We start from the raw sequence: 26,521 nt of genomic DNA, 5'->3' as shown, positions 1-26,521 counted from the left end.
CTATGATAGGCCTGACTGTGTTTTTTTTTTTTGTTTGTTTGTTTTATGGAGCAATGTAGATTTTTAGACTTTGGATATGTATATGCATTAAGTGGAACTTACTGGGCTGTCCTAGTATGAATATGGAACACACATGTACTGAGGGTGATTTGAACTTTGTATATAGTTTTTATGATGTTTTACAGAAGAAGGTTGCTGCCTTTTGCCCTTGTCTGTAGAGTGTCCTTGAAGATAAGGTAAAGAGGTTGGTGTTCATTGCATTGACAAAGGAAGTCTCAGTGAAGCCAGCAAAGCCTTTGACCTTTGTTTGGTCTCATGATGATTTGAGCAAGCATAGTAATCTTACAGAGAAAAAATATAAAATGTTAGGTCAAAAGAGAAAATCTAACCAGGAAGTTGAATGAAGCTAAATTCTGTGATCAATGATATTAAATGGAATTAAAGGAATGGTGACATTAGGGCAAGATTCCATCCACCTAAACTCATGGATGTGAAGTTGGACAATGAAGAACTGTACCGTGTTAGGCATTATTATTACCTAGTTGTTGTTTTCATGTGGACACAAGACTTACCAGTATGTGTGAGGTTGACAACTGATGGATTGTGGTTACTATTCTGGGTTATCATTTTAAGATCTGAAATAAAGTACTTAAGTACAGGCATGGAGGTATATTCCTTAAATTCCAGATAAACATCAAGCAGATCTCTGATTCAAGTCTTCCTGGTACAGAACACATTTTAAATAAGGAAAAGTTTAGGTATGGGCAAAGTGTTACACACGTATTACCCAGCATTCAGAAGACAGAGCCATCAAGATCTCTGAGTTCAAGGTTCATCTACAGAGCAAGTTCAAGGACAGCCGAGCTTAGGCAGTGAAGTTGTTGAAAAATAGAAAGCTGGTGATGATTTAATAGAAAGGGCGATGTTCCAGCCCCAGCCAGCAGAGGAACTCAGGAGCTTTGTGTGTGTTGCTCTGCTTTTAGGGGAAAGAACAGAAGGGATGACTGAGACAACTGATGCTGGTTGGTTGTAGTTAGAAAATTAGTGGGGATGAAGAAGAAACCAGCACCACTGAGGTGACATCTTCTGTTAAGTGTTTTTTGAGAGGAGAAAGAAGTTGTATTCCAGAGGTAGCCAAGGTTATCCCTTGTGGTGCAGCTTGACTCAGTCCTGGGTAAGACTCACTGAGGTGGCACTGGTTTTAAATCATGAATGTTTCATGCAGTGCAGCTGAGGCTTGGCACCATGAAGGGAGCATATAAGAGGAATGCAGTCAAGACTGTTTGTCACAGAAAAACCCAATATATTGAAGATGTCAGTCTTATGGAATGAGCAGAAAGAACAGCAGAAGTTGAGTGGAGTCAAGCAGAACCTAGTGTACTACAGAGAGCAGAGCTGGAGAGAGACCCAGCTTCTTTTGAGGAGCACAGAAGATCATCTGCGGATCCCAGATACTGGAACAAGAAGCTGTAATTTTGAAGTTACTTTGCAGACCCCAAGAGTTTTAGATTCCGGAGTTATAAGATACCTTTTTAGGAAAACTACGTTCAGGAAATAAAATCAGCCCAAGAGGAAGAATTGTGCTGCAATGAGCAGGTCAGGAAGGAGTTGGAGATCTGAAGAATTCTTTGGCATCAGACATGGTGATGCAGACTTTGGAGATTGCCTTGCTGGTTTTTGGTCTTCTTTTGGCCCAGTATTTTCTCAGAATGGTGATTAAGAATGGTGATATATATCCTGTCAATTTGAATGGATATTATGTGGTATTTTTTGAAAGTATAGGGGATTAGAGTTACATGATTGGAATGATCTCAGAAAAGACTTTTACCTTTAGACTTTTAACATTTATGAGACTTCTATAGATGATGGGATTTTTTAATTTGAACCTCACATATTTTGTATTATGCTATTTTTAAATATGGTCTCCATGTGCGGGCCAGGCAGTGGAATGTGGTAGTATAAATATGCTTGGCTCAGGGAGTGGGAGGAAGTTATTATGAGATGTGGCCTTGTTGGAGGAAGTGCATCACTGAAGGCTTTGAAGATCCACCCAGTGCAGAATGGGCCCTCCTATTAGCTCCCTGGCAGACAGTCTCTTCCTGGCTACCTTTGGATCAAGATGCAGAACTGTCAGCTTCTTCGCCAGCATCATGTTATCTTTCATGCCTGCCTTGCTTCCTGCTATGACAAAAAAGGTCTAAATCTCTGAAACCGTAAGCCAGTCCCAATTAAACTGTTGATTTTATAGGAGTTGCCTGGTTCGTGATTTCTCTTCATAGCAATGGAAACATGAAGACAGAAACTCTGTGTGTGTATTTAATACAGTCAAGCCTTTGCACAATTCTTTAGTCTTCATTATCAGGAAAGAATACATGCTAGAGTCTAAGCACATCCCCTGTGACTCAGAACACGCCCCCAGAGTCCTAAACATGCTCCCTGTGTCTCAGGACATGCCCCCTGAGTCTTAAGCATGGCACCTGTGACATGCCTTCTCAGTCTTAAGCTTGCCCCCTATGACTCTGCATTCAACTCCTGAGTGCTAACCATGCACTCTGTGTGTCAGAACATACTAGACTCAGGACGATTGATGTAGAAGTAAAATGAACCTAGTGGGCCACAGAGCTATAGTGACAGGTTTTAATTACTTTTTAATCCACAGAGTGTATTAATTGTACATACCGATACAAATGTGGTATTTTCATACACGTGTGTTATGTGCCTGTGTCATGTTCTTCCCTTCAGTATCTTATCCATGTTCCCATTTCCTGCACTGTGGATCTTTTCCTCATCTCAGAAATTCATATTTTACTCTGATTCACATCATAGAAAAAGTAACACTTGCCTGTCTGAGACTAATTTTCTTAAGGGGACCTCCATTTCCATAATTATTAGAACATTTTCAGACCATTGGTGACATTTGGAGGACTGTAGTGTCTATGTATGAGAACAGCAGCTTGGAGCTGGAATGCTGCTCAGAGGTTAAAAGCATATAGTGACTATCTAGGAGATCCAGGGCTGATTTTCCCCATTAAATAGTTTCTTAGAATTATGAGTAACTTCAATCCTAAGGGGTCCAATGCCCTTTTAAGGTATTTTATCCATGTTTTAAGACATACATGCAGGAAAAAATACCCATACATGTAAAATAAAAATGAAGGCACACACACACACACACACACAAGCAAAACTTTCCTGAGCCATCACGTGTTCCCTCCTCCTTATAATTTATCATCTTCATTTACATGTTGCTTAATTTCATGTTAAAATTTTGTATGTGATAAACCTATATATTTTATATAAATTTAGTTGAAAAATTAGACATTATTGGATAGCAAAGTCTGTAAGGAAAATGCTATGATCAAATGGCTAGTGAGTACTCCACACTGAAAAAGTCAGTTACTGGATGCTTAGTGTTTCCGTACTATTGCCTTAGCATCCTACAACAGATAAAAAGATAATGCATATTTAGAAGTAAAAGGGACAACCAGGGTTTATGCCACACTTGAAGATAGCTATCTTTTACCACAGCAGGGTAAAACAGGCTGGAACTCAACTTCCTATTGCTAATGACACCAAAGGGACAGAATGTGGAAAAGCATAATGCTAGAAATATAAGTCTACTTAACTCTCTTTAGCACTGGATATTTGGGGTAGGATGTAAAGGTGATCACAATAAAAGAGAATGAATAAGAGATAACATATAAGCATACCAGGGTGAGGATAATCTGAGTGGCTCTCAGAGGAGACTTTCAGAAAATTCTGAGTACAGTAGATATACTTTACTTGTCTCTTGCATCTGTAGAGGATACACACCATGAAGTCACTTGAGCAGGACATGAGTTCCAGACACAGTCCATAAGAAAGGCACAACATATTGGCTGCAGTTGCTACATTGCCAGAAGCAAGCAATGAGCAGTACCAGTAACTCCACATGCTAAGTCATATTTTGTTGTACCTGGGGCCTGACACTCTTGCTAGAGTCGAGATATTTAGAAGCGAGTGCACAAGCTACCTCTGTGACTAAGAGGCGCCAATGGATTTGGTGGCTCTGTGCTTCAGCTTCATTCACAGTTGCCGTGGCTGACTGTAATTGCTTGAAAGCTAGTCAGTATACACATGGCATGCATGGACATCACCCTGGTTATTCAGCATCAATTTATATCCAATATAGTCGAGGAAATTCTTAAATCCAAAATCTAACCTTGTCAGTGGAATGCCTCTTGAGATGATAGACAAGCAATTGGCAAAAGTCATTTGCTTTATAATCAGGTCTTTGGGCATTAAGTCCTTCCCAGTAAATATGAAAAAGGCATACAATAGTATTGAACAATTGCTAAGCACTCCCTTTGAATTCTGAGGGGAGTAGAAAAATCCCATTGCCAAGTTTGTAGTAACCATTTCTATTCCTATTAAAAAATTAAATTAATAGGGTCATAAGACCATAGAAATGCATTATGAGTGCACATAATTTAATGAAGTTAGTTTAAATAAAATTCATTATTTCATTGTATTTATGCAGCTCTCAGTGAAGAAATGTCTAAAATTTTGTTCTTTATAAAAGTAGATGTTCTCTGTTATTTAAATGAGAAGTAACAGATATGTTTCCTAAAGATTAGCATTTTCACTAGATGCATTGTCATAAGCCTTAATGCTAGCACCCAAGAGACAGAGGCAAACCAATGAATTTGAGGCTAACCTAGACTACCAAGTCACTTGTAGAAAAGACAGGCTACATGCAGAGAAACCCTATCTAAATAAATAAATAAACAAATAAATAAATAAATGGAAAAAATATTGTTTTCACTAGTTTTGAATAAATACTATTCATTTTTTCAAAGAGAGACTTTTTAAAACATGCCATTGTTTCATAAATCAACATAAGCAAAACTTAAAATCCACCAAAAGAAACAACAATAAATATTTGACAATCATACTTACAATGAGTGGCTAAACATTCTCATTTTATAAAGATTAATTGCATCTTAGACTTATTTGATTTTTAATTATGTTTGCTGGAGGAGGTTCCATGTAAGTGTGAGGATCAGCAGAGGCCTTAGGTGTGAGATCTCTTACAGTTGAGTTATAGACATGTGTTAGCCACTGTCAGGAGCTGGGTATTAAACTGAGATCCCACATAAGAGCAGTATGTACTCTGATCCTCTGACATGATTCTACCATAAAAGAATATTTAAAACTAAATTTGAAAAAAACCCTAAAAACTCTTATCTTCTGACACATCTGTATAATATAGAAAATATTTAAAACTAAATTTGAAAAAAAAAACCTAAAATACAAAACAAATAAAGAATGAATACACACTTGGATAAATTTCCTATTAACAACTCAGAAATGTCCAAACTTTATGCAAAATGAAACATATCCTCCAAAATTAAGGAAACCCAGTGAGGGATACAAGTCAAACTGGCAAGGTGAGATCACAATCTGTGTAGATCTGGTACTAATCAAAACAAATTAACATAAATAAAAGAAGGAGATCTGATGGACCCACAGACACATAAGGGCTCCTTCAAACCGGAAGTGCAAATATATATACTCAAGCACACACATATAAAATAAAAAATTTTGAAAGGCAGATTCAGAGGCAGAGACATTTGTCAGATCTCAGCTTCCTAAGAACTGTGGAGAATGAAGACAAAAGGATTTGTGTGCTCTTCAGGGTCACCTTGCCTGGAGCACAAATTGTTAAACAAGACAGGCTCTGTCTAAAATAAGGTGGAAGGTAAAGCACAATAGCCTCACACACTAACATCCAGAAACACAAGCACACAAGAAACAAAACACACAGGAGAAACATAACCATCAACATTTATTCACTACTGGAGAATCAGATCACAGCCAGTATTTAGGCACTTGAGAAACTTTTGTGAACAAACTGACAGAAACCTCATTTTTACCCTCACATGCCAATGGCATGGGACAACACATGGAAGAAGCAATCTGAGTGTTAAATGAAACCACTTCACTGGCTAACTCCTACTGAAAAGCTACATGCTTCTTCACGTGCACATGAGACACTGGGACTGAAACCCTGCTGGCCTCTGGTGAGGAAGGGCAACGGCTCATTCTGATCTGTGGAACTTCCTCAGATGATGGCGGTATGTGGATGACTGGCAGAAGGTAAGATTACACAGACAGCAGGAGTAAGGTCTCTCTACTGTGTGAATTCTCTCATGAGCCTGCAGGTTGGTCTTGTATCCGAAAACCCTTCCATATGTCCTTCATGTGAAAGGTTTCTCGGCCTGGTGTATGACCTCATGGACTCGAAGTTCTGATTCACGGTAAAAGCCTATCTGGCACTCCTTACAGGAAAATGGCTCCTTCCTGTGTGTTTTCTGGTGGATGGAGAGGTGGCAGGGATATCTGAAGGTTCTGGGACATTCCTCACATTTGTATAGTTTGTGGTCTCTCTGGAGTCTTGGTAACCCTCAAAGGTTGAATTTGCCTCATGATGCTGGAAAAGAGGGGCAGGCTTAGGTGTAGGCTGCTCTGGCCTGGACAGGAAGCCTGGTGCCTCCATAAGAACAACTTGAGAAGAAGCTGCCCACAGGGACTCTTCCGGGGACCTGTAGGTACCACACATTGCTATTCTTTAATCCAGAGGCACTGCATAGAAAACACCATCCACATCAGGGTCAGAACACTGCTCTCTCCGGATAATGAAAATGGAATCTCCGTTATTTATGAGACTAGTAATGCCACCACTTATGTCATTAGTGTTGTGGCCATCTCCAGTGTCCCCAGTGTCCCCAGTGTCTCCAGCCTGCTCCATCAGGGAGAGAAACACTGGCTGTACCTCCATAAGGACACCTGCAGAATATGGAGATTGAAGTGACTATCTGGCTTTTCAAATTGCTTAATGCAGGTCAGTAAGATACCCTGTCCAAAAAACTTAGGTTATACAATGATAAAGTAAGGTTTCTGGTGTTGAAATGTGGCCCTCACATGCATATGCAACAGTGACACTCTCATAAGAAATGCCTTGATGAATATTAGTGCTTCAGTGCAAATTTTCGAACCTTGAAAGACTTAATGTTATACAAATCAGGTCTTCCTGTTTTATACATTTTAACTTTGATTTCAGTTTGTTTGTTTGTGGGTTCTTGTTTTTTGTTTGTTTTGGTTTTGGTTTTCCATTTGAGGTATGGTTTCATAGTGTATCTCTGGCTGGCTGAGAACTCAGGCATAAATTATAATTTATAATTTATAAATTAAATTATAATCCCTTTTCTTATCAAGAATGTCAAGACCAACCTGCAGGCTTATGAGAGGATTTACACAGGAGAGAAGACCAAACTTGCTCCCAGTGCTATAGGAGTTTCTGTCAATCATCCACAGACCACCATCACCTGCGTTATTACACAAGTCTGATTGAACTGTGTAGCTTCCTGCATGGAGACAAGCAGGGCTTCATTCAGCCTCAGTGTCTCATCTGCACATGAAGAAGCATGCAGCTTCTCAACAGGAATGAGCCAGTGAAGATGCTTCATTTACCACTCAGATGGTTCCCTCCATGTGGTGTCCCATGCCTCTGACATGTCAGGGTAAAAATAAGCTTTCTGTCAGTTTGTTCACTAAAGTTGACTGCCAATTACCAGCTTTGGCATCCATGTGGTGAGTAAACTGAGGCAGGCAGCCATTGGGGTCAGTGTTTCCAGTTGCTGACAGGGACAGATCATGATACCTATGGGGCTACTGCCAGTGTCAGCAGACCTTTCTCTGTGGAAACAAAGTTTAATTGATGAGTCTGGCACTCTCTGTGGCAGCAGAAAAACTATGAACTCTTTAAATTCCTTGGGGCCAGTGAAAAAGGAGAAAGAGAGAAAATAAACACAGAGAGAGAGAGAGAGAGAGAGAGAGAGAGAGAGAGAGAGAGAGAGAGAAAGAAGAAGAATAAGAAGAAGAAGAATAAGAATAAGAAGAAGAAGAGAGGAGAGAGAAAGACAGCAGAGAGAATGAAACATAAGGCAGAGTCCAAAAACTTCATACACACAAATATATGCATACATACATACATACATGCATCCAGACGTATAGATAGATATATACACACTCACATATTGAATAGTTAGAGCATAGCTCCAGAAAGCAGACTCCGATGATTTCACACACACACACACACACACACACACACACACACACACACACATACACACTATTGGAAGATGGAGCAAGCTCCAACACACACGGAGATAAGCGTTACGGGTATACACGCATACCCATAGGTGATGGGTGGAAGGAACACTATCCCAATGCCCATTCACACCAACCTTATGCATACACACACACACACACACACACACACACACACACACACACAGCTGATTGATGAAAGGAGCAATGTTCCAATCCTCTACACTTTATTTTTTTCCCATAGCTTATATATCCCAGCAAAACTCTTCAAGCAGTGTAAAATAACAATGTGATTTTGTTTTAATCTTCTTCTAGTAACTAATCATGATAAAACAGTGTGTTACCCAATACATTTACAAGAAATAATGAATTATTCCCCTAAACCCATGTGCACGTGTAGCTAAGCAACTTGTTATAGATTAACAAAGTGTGAGCAAGCAAAATGGTTTTCTCAGCCCATTTCTCTTACTGGCAGCAGCAATTTGTGGTTACAAAAAAAGTAATTATTTTATTATTTATCTTTAAAGAGAAATCTTATAAGAATATTAAAGGATTCATAAATTTAAACTTTTATCTAGAAATCAGTCATATCTATCTTAAATCCTCAGAATACAAATCTCTTAATAAATCACATCAGGAACCCAAGGGTGAAAATGGGTATAAGAAATCAATCAGCCGGGCAGTGGTAGCACACGCCTTTAATCCCAGCACTTGGGAGGCAGAGGCAGGCCAACTTCTGAGTTTGAGGCCAGCCTGGTCTACAGAGTGAGTTCCAGGAAAGCCAGGACTACACAGAGAAACCCTGTCTCAAAAAAAACCCAAAAAACAAATCTGTCACAAATCAAGTCTCAACAGATAGAAGATGACTGAAATATTCTCATGCATCCTATCAAATCACTAGAGTAATCTAGACTTCAATAATAACAAAAACATCAGAAGGCCACATACTGAACAACTTTCTATACAATGATAAGTTGTTCGCGGAAGAAATAAATAAAAGACTTTCTAGAATTCAATGAGAATAAAGACATAGCATACCCTATCTTATGAGGCACAATGAAAGCATTGGTAATACAAAAATTCATAGCACTAAGTGCCCTCATAAACATACCAGAGAGATCCTACAAAAGCAACTTACAGCACACCAGAAACCTTTAGAACAAAAAGAAGCAAACACATCTAAGAGACATAGACAGCAGGAAATAATCAAATGCAGGGCAGAAATGAACCAATTAGAAACTGTGGGTGCTGTGTGGAGACATAAGGGAAGCTCTGAAATCTCGTCATGGTGAGCACAGGATCACTGCCCACAATGGGTAGGGGCAGGCGGCTGAGCAGTGGGAACTGGGGGGCTGGGTCCTCTCTGGGGCTGCATGGGAAGCATCAGCCAGATGTGACCACCTGTGAGGTCCCTGATGATGCTCCTCACATGTTAGATCAGGAGGTGACGTCTGAATAACTTCACTATCATGACTGATTCTGAATCTGCACAAAACATTTGGACCAGTTGTTTTCTTGTAGAAACACGGGTGGATTTTTTCTGACTCTGCAGCACATGTGTCCAAATCCTTTTGCCTTTTATAGTATACATTAAGAAGACAGGCATAGCCAGGCAGTGGTGGCACATGCCTTTAATCCCTGCACTTGGAATGGAGAGGCAGGTGGATGACAGTGATGGAATAATGATCAATAATCATGCTAATCAATAATCAATATTAATCAATGACCAATAGCTGATACTAGTCAATAACCAAAAGTGATCAATAATCATGATAATCAATAATCGAATAGCAGCAGTCAATGCTGATCAATAATCAATAACCAATACTACTCAATAGTCATAATCAATAATTGATGGCACACGCCTTTAACCCCACACTTGGGAGGCAGAGACAGGCAGATTTCTAAGTTCGAGGCCAGCTTGGTGTACAGAGTGAGGATAGCCAGGGCTATGCAGAGATGGCGGCTGGCCCAAGACTACATTTCCCATAAGGACTCATGCCAAGATGGTAGCTGGCCTTCAAACTACATATCCCATTATGCCACGAGGAAAAGTAAGATGGCAAACAACCAGAGGCTACATTTCCCATGAAGGCTTGGTCCTGGCTCATATGCATGGTGTTTGGAGATCCCCGCTGGAGCTGATTGAGTCACTGGAAGCCAATTGACATCGCCTGGAGACCTCTGCCACCGCTCCCGCCAGCACTGCTGTGATCTGAAAGGAGCACCACGGTCCTGGCGGCATCTGAGGGCTCCTTCTGATGTCACAGACCTCAAGACACAATCTGATCACCCGCTGCCAGGCCACTGCAGACTGGGGAGATGACTGGAACCTCCAGGTATGGTGGCGGGTGGGTGGAAGCGGAGGCCCCGGGTTGCCCATGTATCTGAGGCAGGGGCATGACTGGAGATGCTTACAAGTACTGGCTGGTGGACCTATGGACATACCCCCAGACTTGTACAAAGGAGAACTGTATCATGTTGGGTGTTATTATTGAAAGACCCCCAGGAGGGGAGACCCTCACTCTAGTCTCGGGATATTGCAACCACTCAATAACTTACAAGACACAAAAGTCTTTATTTCAGGAATCAGCCGGGCTGAGGTCGAGACTCATAATGAGGAGTGTCGACTCAGAGGCCAGGGGGAGAAAGGTAGTTAAAGGAAAAAAATCACAAACCGGGGGGTGAGGGGGAAACCAAGGAAGGGTATCATAAAAATAGTGGAAAGTTCCAGCCCATTATTCAGTTGGTCATGTGGGAAACATCTTGTACATGTTTTTCGCAGGAATTGAATCTTGCTCAACCATCTACTTTGTGGTCAGCCAGTTCCCGGAATGACGCAGCTGACCTGTATTTTTAGTTCTGCTTTTTTTGTGGTCAGCCAGTTCCTAGAACCTGGAGCTAGTGAACCGGTTGGCCTACATTCTTGGCTCAGCTCTAGGGGTCATACAAACTTTTCATACCCTTTATAAATTTTCATATCTTTCAATTATCACCTGGTTATTGTTTTCATGTGGACACAAGGGTCACCAGTATGTGTGAAACTGACCATCGATGGACTGTGATTACTATTCTGGGCATTCATTTTAAGACCTAAAATAAAAATACTTAAGTATAGGCACGGTGGTACAGCCTTAAATCCCAAAAGATGAGCATCAAGCAGATCTCTGATTCAGGTCTTCCTGGTACAGAACAAGTTTTAGGTAATGAAAAGCTTAGGTACAGGCAAAGTGTTACACAGGTATTACCCAGCATTCAGGAGACAGAACCATGCAGATCTCTGTGTTCAAGGTTCATCAACTGAGTAAGATCCAGGACAGCCAAGCTTAGGCAGTGAAGTTGTTGGAAAATAGAAAGCTGGTGATGGTGTAATAGAAGGGGCCATGTTCCAGCCCCAGCAAGCAGAGGAACTCAGCAGCTTTGCCCATGTGGCTCTGGGAGAAAAGGATAGGAGGGACAACTGAGACAATCGATGCTGGTTGGCTGTAGTTACAAAATTAGTGGTGATGAAGAAGAAACAAGGATCACTGAGGTGACATCTTCTGGTAAGTGTTTTCTGAGAGGACAGAGAATCTGTGTTTCAGATACAGCCAAAATTGTACCTTGTTGTGCACCTGGAGTTGATCATGTTTGAGAATCACCCAGGTGGTATTGGTTTTTAGGCATAAATGAATCTGTCGTGCAGAGCACCTAAGGCTTGGCCCTGTGAAGGGAGTGTATGACAGAAATGCAGTGAATCCTAGTCGCAGGAGAAGAACCCAGCATATTGAAGATGTCAGTCCCATGGGATGAGCAGAAATAACAGCAGCAGCAGTATAGTGAAGTCAAGCAGAACCTAGAGTGCTATAGATGGAAGAGCTGGTGAAGTGACCCAATCTCTTTTTAGGAGCACAGAGAATCATGTGTGGATCCCAAATACTGGAACAAGAAGCTATAATGTTGAAGTTACCTTTGAAACCCTAATATTTTGAGATCCCAGAGCTGTGGGGTACCTGCTCAGGAAAACCGTTCCAGACAGTGCAGTAACAGATACTGAGGTAGGTCTTTGGATCAAGTAACTTTTTGACTGCCATGCATGGTTTTTGCTTGAACAGGAGCATCTTTCAATAATAAGGAGCTCAGGCACAAAGATGAATTTGTAAAGCCCAATTAATTCTGTTTTAGAGAGCTCACAATGTCCATTTGACTAAACATCCTATGACAAGCTCACCTTGTCAACAGCCAGTCAAGGTACAACTGTGGGGTTAAGATACATATGGATAACTAATACACCTTACAGAGAAAAAGTTAGTGTACCCATCATGGTTGTCAGATGATTTTGCCCCTTTGATTGGTTCCTGCAGATTATGCCAGTCATGTAATTTTTAAAATATTAAGCTGCTGACCTTTATGTTAATGTCCCAATTTTACTGTAACTGCAATAAATACCCAGCACCCCTAGACCTGGTCGGTCAGTTTTGATCTCATGTGAGGCTGACTGGCAAGCATCCTTATTACAGAGCTCATAATAAAGACATCCATGTGTTTGCATTGCAATAGGCTCCTTGTTGGTTGTTGGGGTCTCTGTGGCTTAGACATAACATCTTATTGCATTGACTAGAACCCCAAGACCCCCAGGACTCCCAACTTAAGGAATGAAAGGCTGGTTTTTAATCTCTAACATTGCTTCTGTGTCAGTTTCTTGTCTGCCAGATATGAGTTTGTGTGCCTTGGTTTTCAGGTTTTTCTTGAGTATATGTGGAGGGAGATGACTAAATTGAACCTGGAACCCTGCTACAGTGGATACGCTGGAGAGTCACAGCCCCAAGGTGCTTCGAAGATGTTCCAGAATCTGGTATAGTGGACTGTGTTTCTCTGCTCTTAATTTCTGGGAAGGTTAGAGCAGACGTGGAGCCCTGCTACAGGGCTCACAGCTGCCATCCTGTCTTCATTTTCTCCTCTGTCCAAGTGGAGGAATGTGCTGGGTAGCCTCTACCGCCCCCTTGTGGCTGTCTATTTTGTGTGCTGCAATTTGTTATTCTCTGCCTGAGGAAATGAGACAGACTCCACCCTAGTCAATTTAGTTTCTAGCCACACACCTTGGGTTAAATCCTTAACAACAGGAATTAGACCCATTGACTATTCCATGACAGAGAGCTCTTCAAGACAGCATCCAGGGCAAAATCAGGCTCTGCCTACCTTATTTTAAAGAGTAGAAAGACAAAGACTTAATTTTCCACCTCCTGAACTACCCTCTGCCCAGTTCATATGTGATTCTAGTTTTGAACTTGGAGCTGTCATAAGATGAAAGGTCATTCTTCATCAAGTCTCACAAAATTAGCATATCTTCCTTGGACAAAAGGTCTTGTCTTCTTGGTGGCCATTTCCACTTGTGTGGGACAATCTGCTTTTCTGTCCACCTTCCACCTCTTTTAGCCTCCTCTTTGGTAGCACTGGCCTGGGAACCCAGGGTTAAAGAAACTCACCCCAGGTCAGAACAGCCTCTGAACTCCCCATTCCAGTGTATCCTTCCCTGCTCTGAGTCAGGTGCCCTCCCTATTTTGTCCTGGCTCAGTCACAACTCCAACTCCCTCTTGTGGTGTCAGGGGCTCCTGTAACTTATATGGTTAAATCATTGGTTTTGTGCTGTAACAACTTCCTCATTTATTATTGTGTGTGTCATAGTTGTCTTTAGTTCTCAATATTTCAGAGCCACAGTCATCTGAAGGAGCCTCAAATGAGAGCTCTTATCAGAATGGCTGGTTGCTATGTCTGTGAGAGATAGTGTTGATGATTGATTAGGAAGGCTCTTCCACTGAGGATGGCAATATCCCTAAGCAAGTGGGCCTGGGCTGGATGAGAGAGCAGGCTGAGCATGAGACAGTGACCAAGCAAGAGAACAAGCCAGGAGACAGTGTTTGTCCATGGTTTTTGCCTTCAGTTTCTAATCTAAGCTCCCAAAATGATGGACTGTAATCCGACAGAATCATGTACAACAACTATTAATTACCTGAGATGCTTTTGCTTAGAGGATTCAATCACAGCAGCAGAGTAGCATGTTAGAACAGCAACAACAACAAAATGGTATCAAAAGCTTATTTTGCTTCTGGACAGAATCTATGTTGTAGATTGCATTAATGTGGACAGGTCAAATTTTGGGTAGAAAGGTATTTGGATTGGTTGTTGTCTCTAACTCTCCACTGGGGGTCCTGCCTGACTGCATATGTGGTCTCTTCTGCATCCATATCTAACTGCTATGCATCTCAGCTAAGACGACCACATAGATTCCTTGGGGCCCTCTGACATATCCAAAATATAACCCCTTCCCCCAGCCAGCTGCAGATTTTGATTCATTTTCCCCCTCTGGCCCTCTCTTGTCTGTCACCACACCTGTTCCTGGTTCTCCCCCATTCCCCTTTCTTATCTGCTCTAACATCCAGTTCTCTCTCTTTCATCTCTTTTCTTTTATTGCTTTATTCCCCCTTTTGAGTGAGATTCAACCATGTTCATTTGGGCCTTTTTGCTTGTATAGCTTCTTTGGGTCTATGAAGTGTAGTGTGGTTTTCCTCTACTTTGTGGTTATTATACATTTGTAGGTGAGTACGTACATGCATGTGCTATTAGGTCTGGGTTACCTAACTCTGAATGATAGTTTCTAGCTGTATCCATACACCTACAAAATTCATGATTTCCTTGTATTTAACGGCTAAATAGTTTCTCCTTTTGTAAATGAACCACATTTTCTATATTCATATTTTGGTTGAGGGGCATCTGGATTCTTTCCAGTTTCAAGTTATTATGAATACAATGGCTATGAACTTAGTAGAGTTCCTACTCTAGGTCACCTGCCTTCAAAGAGTCCCTCCTATATCGGCCATTTGTCCCTTGAGAGGTTGTGGGTGCCTGGCTACCCATGATGGTGCATCAAGTCTCTATTGGGTTAGGTGCATCCTCTCCACTGAGGCCAGACATGGCAGCCCAGTTAAAGGAACAGATTCCAATGATAGACAGCAGCTTTAGGGACAGCTCCTGCTACAGTATTTGAAGGACCATCATGAAGACTGAGCTGCACATGTGCTAGTTATGGACCATGGTCTTTTTTCCAGTCTCTGAATGTTATTGTTTGTGACTCAGTTTCTGAATGTCCCCAAGGATCAAGGTTAGTTGAGTCTGTTGGTCTTCCTGTGGAGTTCCTATCCTCTTCAGAACCTTAAATCCTTTCCCTAAATCTTCCATCAGAGTTACCAAGGTCCATGTAATTATTGACTGTGGATCACGCTTCTGCTTCAGTCAGCTGCTGGGTGGAGCCTCTCAAAAGACAATTATGCAAGGCTCCTTTGTGGGAGCATCACAGAGTATCCTTAATAATGTCATGGATTCAAGCCTGTCCATGTGTGTCTCCAATTGAATGAGTTTTCATTGGCCATTCCTTCAGTCTCTGCTCCAGATTTACTTTAGAAATTTTTCTTAGCCAGGACAAATTTTGTTCAGGGTGTCTCCAGTGTTGTGGTTGAATCTGATCCTTCAGCTTTCTTCTCATGCTCCCATACATTCACTGTTTGGACTCTGTCCCTTAATCACATAAGAGACTGTGCACACATTTGCTATTCAATCCTATGCTATTTTGCAAACCTGGTGGTTTTATATTTTTAACATTAGTCATTCTGTTTTTGCCTTTCTAGACCAAATTTTTCTGTGAAGCACTTCCTGTTCTAATTATAGATATAGAAACCACATAAGCCACCTGACATATTTTTGTTAAATAGGCACATGCTTTTGTGCTGCTCTTAGTCCACATCTTTCATTTTGAAATTCGGCAAAATATATAGATTATATTCTATTCCTCCAGATGGCTTCTGCTCACGTCATTAATATTATCTGATTCTTCAGAGTCACTGAATTGCAGGTATATGATGTTCTGCCTAACTCTTGTGTTTCTTCTGAAATTTTGGATAAATAAGTGTGTTATACGTGTGTGCATGACTATGAATGTGTGCCTCATCTTTACTGTTGTCAGAAGATGGCCACAGAATTCATGATCAGGAAGAAATGGACAGGTGTTGGTACACATGTATATGTCAGAAATTGACCACGTTATGTGGAAGACCAGCAAGAGCTTTCAACTCCTGAGCTATATCTCCTGAACTACGTTCTTTATTTGTTATCAACATATACATTACTAATATTTTCACCCGTCTATTTTTAACTGTTTAAACATACATTCCCTTTAGTAAAATTTAATTAATGTTGCTGTTTAAACTGTTCACTGCATGTTTTTGCAAGTGAATGCATAATTCTTTGCAGTATCTTCATTAAAGAACTGTGAGTTCATTCTGTCATTTTTGTTTCCTGCTTTATTTTTGTAGCAGAGTGAGGTTCTTAACATGTAACTTTTGCTGTCCTGAAACTTATTGCATAGACCGTGCTGGCATCCAGCTCAATGATATCCACCTGCCTGTACCTGTGCAATTAAAGACATGAGCAAATACACACAGCTTGCCCATCACTTTTGTAGTTAGTAATTGTTCATACAGCTTTTCAGATGTGTGCTCAGTACTGTTGATCTGTTTCCCCCTGCACATCCCTCTCAATTGCCATTTGTATTGCAAGGCTATATCCTATTCTAAGGGTTCAGGAGTGACACAGGTGAACTCTGTGTCAGGGGTTCAAGTGTCAATATTTCAAATTTCTTCTAAACTGACATAGTGATTATATTATAATTTGTGTGTCAGAAAATAAGTGGATGAATCACCTGAATTACTTGATTATATTGTCTAGGAAGCATAACTTTACTTTGTATTGATGTCAGTATCAGGCTTTGTGTTGTATACATGTATGTGATATTTTAGGAAGCAGTAAGTTTCGATGATGTGCATGTGAACTTCACTGCAGAAGAGTGGAATTTGCTGGATCCTTCCCAGAAAAATCTCTACAAAGATGTGATGCTGGAGACCTACTGGAACCTCACTGCTATAGGTAAGACTGAATTTTTTTTTTTGCTTCTCAAAATAAGGGAAAATGTTTCTGGGTTACTGATGATCATCTCTTCTTTCAATAGAGAACAAGTAATATTGAGTTGAATAAATCAGGTTCATTGCTGTGAAAATTCAGAGTAACTTGAATTTTGTCTAATTCCAATACCATATCATTGATTTTCTTGTACCTTGGTTTTAGGCTATAATTTGGAAGTCCATCATACTGAAGAACAACATCAAACTTCTAGAAGTCATGAAAGGTAATTTTGGGGGGGGGGGTTCGTGACAGGGTTTCTCTGTGTAGCCCTGGCTGTCCTGGCACTCACTCTGTAGACCAGGCTGACATCGAACTCAGAAATCTGCTTGCCTCTGCCTCCCAAGTGCTGGGATTAAAGATGTGCAACACCACCACCCGGCTATGAAAGGTAATTTTAATGTTTAAGCTGATACAAATATGCCTGTGAGGAAATTTTAATATGATCTGGATGCTCTATAGGAAAGCAAGTGTGTAAAATATGAGTCATTTTATTATAGCTATGATTATAATATTCTCCCAAAACTATGTACCTCCATGTCAGTTATCTGAATTGTGTTTGCAAGGCATTTCTGTAAGCAAGAAGAGAAGGAAACAATGCCTTAAGAGATTCCTTTATTTGATATGTATCTCCATTAGAGCTATGTTGTGGAACAACCAATTTGTATAGTCACATAATATTTAGATGTTACACATTGAATAATGATAAACATGTATCCATAACTTTCTAATAATCAAATAGTCCATGATAAAGTTGATGATACTCATATTCTTGTAGTGAAAATTTTAAGTTTATTGTGAGGTAAGTTTATGAGAGTCAAGAATGTTGTCATGGAGAAACATTACTCATGTCTGCAATGAATAAAAGTCAATGTGTGTGCATTCAATGTAGAAACCTTTTATTTGTTCTTCTTTTTTAATGAGTTTATCAATTATCAGAATGGATGAAACCATGTGAGCCTAGAGATACAAAAAGAAACAATGTACCTCTATCTACTTCATAACAATGAGAAGATATTTAGTATTCTTCCTTTGGTAGACTTTCTGAATATGATAAATTTGTGCAATTAATTGGTTTTCTGATGTTACTGGGAACATCCCCAAACTCACACTACAGAAAATCTCTATGGTTACTAGAAGTTTGAAATTCTTCTGTTCATTCTGTTTCACAGTTCTGCTGTTGTATGATGCACACTACAGGAAAAACTAAGAATACAATCAGTGTTTTAATGCTCTGAGTTATCCCATATTTCTTATGACATGTTAAAAACATCATATAGAAATCTCATACAGATAAAGTATTCTGTAAATGTGAGCCATGTAATAAATAGTCTTACCATCACTTTTTTTAAAGAGGTAAAGCAACCCACAGTGAACAAGTACTACCTTGAACATCAAAGTGATAAAACCTTAAGATCTGAGTGTTCTTTATTATTAGACCAATTGTAAAATTTATTCATATTGGTAAAATGATTGATCAGGCTATTGAATGTGATAAATCTTTCACATGTGCCCATTATTGTTGCAGGCATGAAAAACGTTATACTGGAGAGAAACCTTATGAATGTAACCAAAGTAGTAAAGCCTTTTCAAGTCACAGTCATCTCCAAAGACATAAAAGAACACATACTGGAGAGAAATCTTATGAATGTAATCAGTGTGGTAAAGCCTTTTCATATTACAATCATCTCCAAAGACATGAAAGAACACACACTGGAGAGAAACCTTATGAATGTAATCAATGTAGTAAAGCCTTTTCAAGTCACAGTCATCTCCAAAGACATAAAAGAACACACACTGGAGAAAAACTTTATGAATGTAATCAATGTGGTAAAGGCTTTACACAACAAAGTCATCTCCAAATCCATAAAAGGACACATACCGGAGAGAAACCTTATGAATGTAATCAATGTGGTAAAGCCTTTTCATGTCACAGTAGTCTCAATTATCATATGAGAACACATACAGGAGAGAGACCTCATGTATGTAATCAATGTGATAAATCCTTTTCAAGTCACAGTAGTCTCCAAAGACATAAAAGAACACATACTGGAGAGAAACCTTATGAATGTAATCAATGTGGTAAAGGCTTTACATAACAAAGTCATCTCCAGAGACATAAAAGAACCCATACCAGAGAGAAACCTTAGTAATGTAATCAATGTGGAAAAACCCATTTATAAGTAAAAAGGTTCCAAAGACATAAATGATCACATACTGGAGAGAAACTTTATGAATGTAATTAATATAGTAAAAGCCTTTTCACAATGTTTTTGTCTCCAAAACCATAAAAAACACATATTGGAAAGAAACGTATGAATGTGATAATAGTGGTAAAATTCTTTCCATAAGAATTTTTCCCAAAAACATAAAAGAACCCATATTGGACAGAACTATGAATGTAATCATTGTGCTAAAGCCTTTGTATGTCCCACTAATCTCAAAAACATGAAAGATCCTGTATTGGAAGAAACCACATGAATGTGATCAATGTGGTAAAGACTTTTCACAACATTAGCATCTCCATTATTATAAAAGAACAGGTACAGGAGAGAAGCCTCATGAATGTAATCATTGTTGTAAAGCATTTGCAAATCACTGTCATCTGCAGTACAGGAGAGATCACATACCAGAGAGTAACATGCTTGAATATTCACAATGTGGTAAAGCCTTTGCATGTCAGAGTTTTTTACACATACACAAAGAAATCACACTGGAGAGAAGCCTCATTAATGTAATCACTGTGGAAAAACTGACAATTAACTTTTATCTGTGACTGCATAATGGAACACGTGTGACTCGCTGTCATCATGGTGCTAAGCCATTTTATGTCAGAATACATAAAGTAGAGAAACTGCATGAATGTCATGAATGAGGTAAAGTCTTTGCATGACAATGTACTCTTCAAATACTTCAAGTAACACACCCTTTAGAGAAACCTTACGAATGTAACAAATGTGGAGAAGCCTGTGCCTATCACTAGTCTCCAAAGACATAAAAGACCTCAAATTGGACAGAAATCTTGTGAATGTACTCACGTTGAAAAATCCTTTACATGCTTCAGTATTCTCTGAATACAAAAATCAACACATACTAGAGAGAAACCTTCTGAAAGGAATCAATGTGGTAAAGCGTCTGCATGTCCTAATCCTATTTAAATGCATGAAAGAATTTATAGTAGGAATAATCTGGTGATTTGAATATGCTTGTCCCTAAGAAGTGACAATATTAGTATGTTTGGCCTTTTGGGAGTAGATATTACTGCTTTGAAGGAAGTGAACTCTTAGGGTGGTGGTCTTTGGAGCTCCGGCCAGTAAAAAGACTCTCCTACCACCTGGCTGGAAGACAGTCTCTTCCTAGATGCCTTCTCATGAAAATGAGAAGCAAAACTCTCAGCTCCTTCTCCAGCATCATGGCTGCCTGCATGCTGCCATTCTTCTTGCTGTGTTGGTCATGAACTAAAAACTTGAAAGTGTAAAACAGACTGAATTAACTCTTTGACTTTAAAACAGTTGCCTTGGTCACAGTGTTTCCTCTTAGCAATGGAAATTCTAAGACAGAAGTTGGTACCCCAGGCTTAAGTGTTCTTATTGGTAGGCCTGACCATGCTTTTGTTGGAAGTAATGTGGGTTTTTAGACTTTGGATTTGTACATGAATTAAGTGGAACTTCATGGGCCGTCCTAGTAGAACACATATGTACTAAATGTGGTTTGAATTTTGTATATAATTTTTATAATGTTTTGATGAAGAATGTTGCTGTGTTTTGCTCTCATCTGAAGGTAAAGAGGTTTATTTTGTTAATTGCATTGAGAAGGAAGTCTCAGGAAAGCCAAGCACAATCTTTGGCCTGTGTTTACTCTCATGGTGATTGTTTTGGTCATGCTTAGTAATCTTAAAAAGGAAAAATATAAAATGTTAGGCTCAAAGAGAAAAATCTCACCAGGAAGTTGAATGAAGCTAAATCTTGTGATCAAAGATACACAATGTTATTAAAGAAATGGTGATATTATAGCAAGATTCCATCCACCTAAACATATGGATGTGAAGTTGTATGGATGAGAACTGTATAATATTAGGCATTATTATTAACTGGTTATTGTTTTTACGTGGACATAAGAAGATACAAGTATGTGTCAAATTGACAATGGACAGATTGTGATTACTATACTGGGTTTTCAATTTAAAATCTAAAAGGATATACTTAGGTCCAGGTATGGTGGTTGTGCCTTAAATCCCAGGAGATCAGACTCAAGCAGATTTCTGATTCAAGTCCTCCTGGTACAGAACAAGTTTTAGGTAATAAAAAGCTTAGGTATGGGCAAAGTATTACACACATTATATTCAAGCATTCAGGAGGCAGAGCCATGCAGATCTGAGTTCAAGGTTTATCTACAGAGCGACTTCAAGGACAGTCGAGCTTAGGCAGTGAAGTTGATGCAAAATAGAAACTTGGTGATGATGTAATAGAAGGGGCCATGTTTGGGCCCCAGCAAGTAGAGGAACTCAGCAGCTTTGTCCATGTGACTCTGCTTTTAGAGGAAAGAATAGAAGGACTGACTTGACCAACCAGCAGGTCCTAGGTTATTCGTGAGGGACGAGGAGGATTACAACCTGGAAGAACGGGCGAGAGAGAGAATGGACTCAAGGAAGCAAATACTTGTCAAGAGTCATATATTTGGGCACAAAGTGCTTATTTATAATACATTTTTCAAAGGGAGGGGTAAGAGGGATCCAGGTGATGGGGAAGTACAGAATCTTCTTGGCCTGTGCCTTGAAACAATGGCAGTCTAACTGCTTACTTCAAAAGATACGGTTCACTGCTTTACATCTAAAAATCTATTTGTAACTATCAAGCAGAACCTTGTGGTTGCTAGGGAGATGAAGCTGCAGGGGACATTATGCATGTGGGGAGAAGTAGGGGGTGAGGGTAAGAGGCAAGGGTCCTGGCTTCTGACATCTCCCCCCTCTCTGTTTAGATGGAGATGACATCTTGTGATCAATCTCAACTACATGAGTTTAGAATTTGGAGGTCAAATTGTGGGGGGCCTTGGACAAGTTCATAACCCCAAGACATTGATGTGAGATGAGTCACGTTGATGGTCGAAGGCTTTAGACTATCGACAATGGGCAATGGCAAGGGACCCGGAGGTGGGTGAAAGGAGGGTGAGGAACCTGTCTTAGGCTATGTAGGCTGCACCCATTCCCAGCACCACACACTCCTTTCCCGCTGCATTGGGTGGGCCCCTGGGAAGTAGACCTACAATAATCCCATCATTGGGCTAACTCACAGCCATCCTAATCCCTGTATGAGTGTCTACGTTATCAGCCATTTGTCATTTGGGGTGTAATATTGTCATAATGGAAGACTCCCCGATATTAGAGGGCCACATCAAAGGCAGGTCTTAGTTTAGGAAAAAGCCAATTTTTGTTGGGATGATCAAGAGGCCAGGCTCCCTAGTGAGAGAAAGCAGGGCAGAGCCAGGCATGCCAGGAACCTTTCTTGAAGGTGTGGAAATCTAAGGATCGGCCACAGGGGGAGGAAAGGGGGCTGGCAGCTGCGCCAGTCTCTGGCAGAATCACTTCTGGATCTCCTTCAGTCTTCAGTTGATGGTAATGAACTTCAACCGGCTTCTTGATGGCAGCATCAATCTTGTTCTTAACAAAACTTGTGAGATGATTAAAGGCCCAAGGGCCAAAAGAGAAAAGCAATAAAATACCAACAAAGGGTCCTAGTAAACTAGTCAATAGGGTAGTAAGCCAAAATGAAGTAGAGAACCAATTTTGATACCATGACTCTTGTTGTTCTCTGGCTCTTTTTCTTTCTTCTAAACTCTTTTTGACTTTGTCCAGGCTATTTGGGACAAGGCCTGTCTTATCAGAGTAAAAGCAACATTCTCCTCTGAGGGCTATGCAGAGACCTCCTTCCTTAAGGAAGACAAGGTCAAGTCCTCTCCTGTTCTATAACACTACCTCAGAAAGAGAAGCCACAGAGTCCTCTTGTACTCCTTCCCTCAAATTATTTAAATCTTTATCAATGAGGGATTGGAGATGAGCATAGTGATTACTGAAATTCACCAAGGAAGTTATATCCGTGTCTGCACCAATGGCACTAATCTCTAGTATGACAGACAAGGTGAGGACAGTCAGGAGTTCTCTCCTGGTTCTCAGAGAAGCTCTTCAATCTATGATGTTAAGGAAGGACTCTGGGTCATGTATTTAAAAATATGGGAAATAATAACAACTACAATAATCTCTTAAATATAAAAAGCTGGGATTATATTTATAAGGAATCAAACCAAAAGCAAAGGCAAAATATATATCATTGGATGCCAGGGCATATAAAAAGATATTGAGAATCAATATCTGGTTACACACACCAGAATCAAATCCCTAGGGGGAAGCATGGAGGGCCCCAAAAGGCAGAGGTCTATTCCTGAAATGGAGCTAAGGGTAAGACCTCCTTCAGGTAAATGAATTTCAAGGAGTCTGTCACCATCATTGGTAAAAGTGGGAGGGGAGAGGATAGCTATCTCCTCATAGAAGGGAGAAGTAGGTAAAAAGCAAATCCAGCATTGTTAATAATTAGGATCGCTGGTATTATGGATATATGGATATATGGATTATGGATATATTATGGATTATGGATAGCCTCAAAAAAGCATTTATCAAGGAAATAATGAGGTCAGCAGAACTAAAATATCAAAATCCATAATGGGACAAGCTAACAATGAGCAAATGATCATCTTAAAATGTTTGTCTTGAATTATTATATAATATGTAACAAGTGTGTCCCATTAGTAAGGCTATGATGGATATGATTTTAGAAAAAATTCTTGTTATTAATATGTCTTTCTCATTATTATTATTCTTATTATATATTAATATCACCAAGAAATAGCACTCCCTTTATAACAGATCTCTATAGATCTACGAAAATGTATTGTCTTATAGTGATACTATGTAGGCAAATAAATAACTTTTTAAATCTTAATAATGACTCTATAAAAATTCCTAAAATTATATCACTAATTATTAATTATTTTTATTATTAATATATTATTATTATTATATTAATATAACCAAGCAATAGCACTCTCCTTGTAGCAGATCTCTGTAAGTCTACAAAGATGTACTATCTTATAGTAATATTATATAGCCAAATAAATGACTTCTTAAATCTTAATGATGACCCTATAAAAATTTCTAAAATTATATCAATAATTATTAAATTCTTTTATAACAGAACTGTTATTAAATTCCTCAAACATAATTAAACTATAATAAAAACTCTATCAATCTCCTGAGTATTATCAATTAATTATCTCGAGAGAAATAGTAACTGGACCTTCTCCTGCTTAAAGCACATTTCAAGAGGTCATAAAACAATTAGCCTAGATTACTAAAGGAAATCCACAATTTATTATAGATACCAGGAAAGAAAAAAATATTATCTAGATTTATCTATATAAAACTTTATTAATTTCTTAAATTACAATTTCAAACTTTCTGCAAACCTATGGAACTAGACAGGTAATAAAATGTCTAGCTAAATAATTACTCCTAATGGGTATTCATGTAAACATTTTATATTGTAAACTTCTATTTCAATTTATGACTTGAAATTTGGTATAAACTTGTGATAAACCTGAAAAATACATAAGTTCTGAGAGCAAAGAGATGAGAGTTAGTTAGTTAGAATGGTCAGTTAGAATAATGAGTTAATTAAATTAGTGAATTAGAAATTAGCAAATTAGGAATCAATTAGTTAAGACCCCATCACTTAGAATTTTATTTTGTTAGAATCTCTTCTTCTTCTCCACTCAGGACCTCTCCACGTTTCCCCTCAGATAGCTTTTATAAAATATTTTTTACACTTAATAAACTCTATAGTAACTTTTTAAAATGTCTTTTTTTCCTGTGACCCAGCAGTTAGAGCCCAGCAGTTCCTATTGATATAGAACAAAGGCCACATTGCCTAATCCTCTGTTGTTAGGCTACAGGTGTTAGTCACCCTAGCCTGCAGTCTCTTATCCTCAGAAGAAGTTTTTAGGATAGTATAATGCTATTTACTTAACTCCTTGCTGGTATTAAGGCTGGGATACAAGTGTCAGTTTCTGGCCACAGGATTGCTGACTGCAGGTCAGCTATAGTAGCATAGGGGCTGTCTCGAAAAGAACCTGATGGACAGAGGAGGAGAAGAAAAAAGAAGCAGCTGTATCTCTCTCTCTCTCTCTCTCTCTCTCTCTCTCTCTCTCTCTCTCTGTCTGTCTCTCTCTGTCTCTCTCTCCCCATGTCGGGGCTGGGCTGGCCCAAAGAAGGGATGGTCTTAAGAAGTTTTATTGTAAAGGTGAGCCCTGGGTCTGAGCAGCCAAATGACCAAGCAGTGTATTCTCTCAGACGGAAGCCCCAGAAGAGGAAGCAGGTGCAAGGCAGGAAGGGGGGGGGGGTGTGGAGAAGTCTGCCAAGACTCGGAATCAGAAGCTGCGGGTATCTGTAAGGAAAAAACCTGTGATAGGGTAACAGGAAAGGCTAGGTGGAAGGAATCTGGAGGAGAGGCAGAGAAAGAGCAAAGGAACGAGAAATGTGAAACTTGTTTCTGGAGGTGGAGAATGTCTCTCAGCTCATGAACCTGAAAAAAAGGCGGTCTCCCATATCAGAAAGAGAGTTAGGCAAAGTGGCAGGGAGGGTCGGAAAGGCAAGCATGGGGAGGGAAGCAGAAGGTGTCTTGAGAGAGAGAAGGCCAGTCAGGATTGTGAAAGCGGCTTTATCACTGGAGTTCAAAGGCTCTGGGTCGGGGAAAGCAGCCTGCTACTGCTGCTGTGGCTGCCTAGGGAGCTCAGGCCCTGTGAGCGAGTGACAGGAAAGATGAGGTGCTGAGGATCCGGTGACGAGGAGGAGAAATACAGGGCGGAAAGCTGTGAAATCTGTTCCTGCAGGTGAAGGATCTCTGTCAATTCATGGACCTGGGAAGAAAGTCGGCCCTTCATATCAGAACGGGAAGCAGACAAAATAGCAGGAAAGGTCAGAATTGCAGGGGTAGGGAGTGTTGCAGGGGGCCAAAGAAATCAGAAATGGTGCTGTGGCTGAGGGAGACGCTTCTTCCACAAATGTGGCAGAAGCGCCAGGATCCAAAGGTTGTGATTCAGAAGCGGCGGAAAGTGCTGAGGCAGAGCCCACAGAAGCTGAAAGGACGGGGGCAAAATGTGCCAAGGCTGGAACCGCTGGAAGAGCAGAATCGCCACCCGAAGCAGCGGCTGGGAGACCAGAGGCTGGGAGGGTGGAGGCGGAACTCACTGGAGTTGCGGCTAGGAGGGCAGAGAAGCTGCGATCACAGCTGCTGGGAGAGCAGAAATGCTTCGCGCCAGATCGGTGGTTGCGGCG

At 40.0% G+C, this 26,521-nt stretch overlaps 2 pseudogenes; one reads left to right on the top strand and one right to left on the bottom strand.

The window, feature by feature from the left end:
* Positions 1–26,153, top strand: part of LOC143441078 (uncharacterized) — a 31,392-nt pseudogene extending 5,239 nt beyond the window's left edge.
* On the bottom strand, positions 3,618–10,534 carry LOC117695975 (vomeronasal type-1 receptor 4-like; annotated as a pseudogene).
* Positions 26,154–26,521: the final 368 nt, after the last annotated feature.

The sequence above is a fragment of the Arvicanthis niloticus genome (genome assembly GCF_011762505.2).
Source record: "Arvicanthis niloticus isolate mArvNil1 chromosome Y unlocalized genomic scaffold, mArvNil1.pat.X SUPER_Y_unloc_2, whole genome shotgun sequence".
Lineage (NCBI taxonomy): Eukaryota > Metazoa > Chordata > Mammalia > Rodentia > Muridae > Arvicanthis > Arvicanthis niloticus.
The sequence above is the reverse complement of the archived record's forward strand: the minus strand, read 5'-3'. Positions and strand labels throughout refer to the sequence as shown.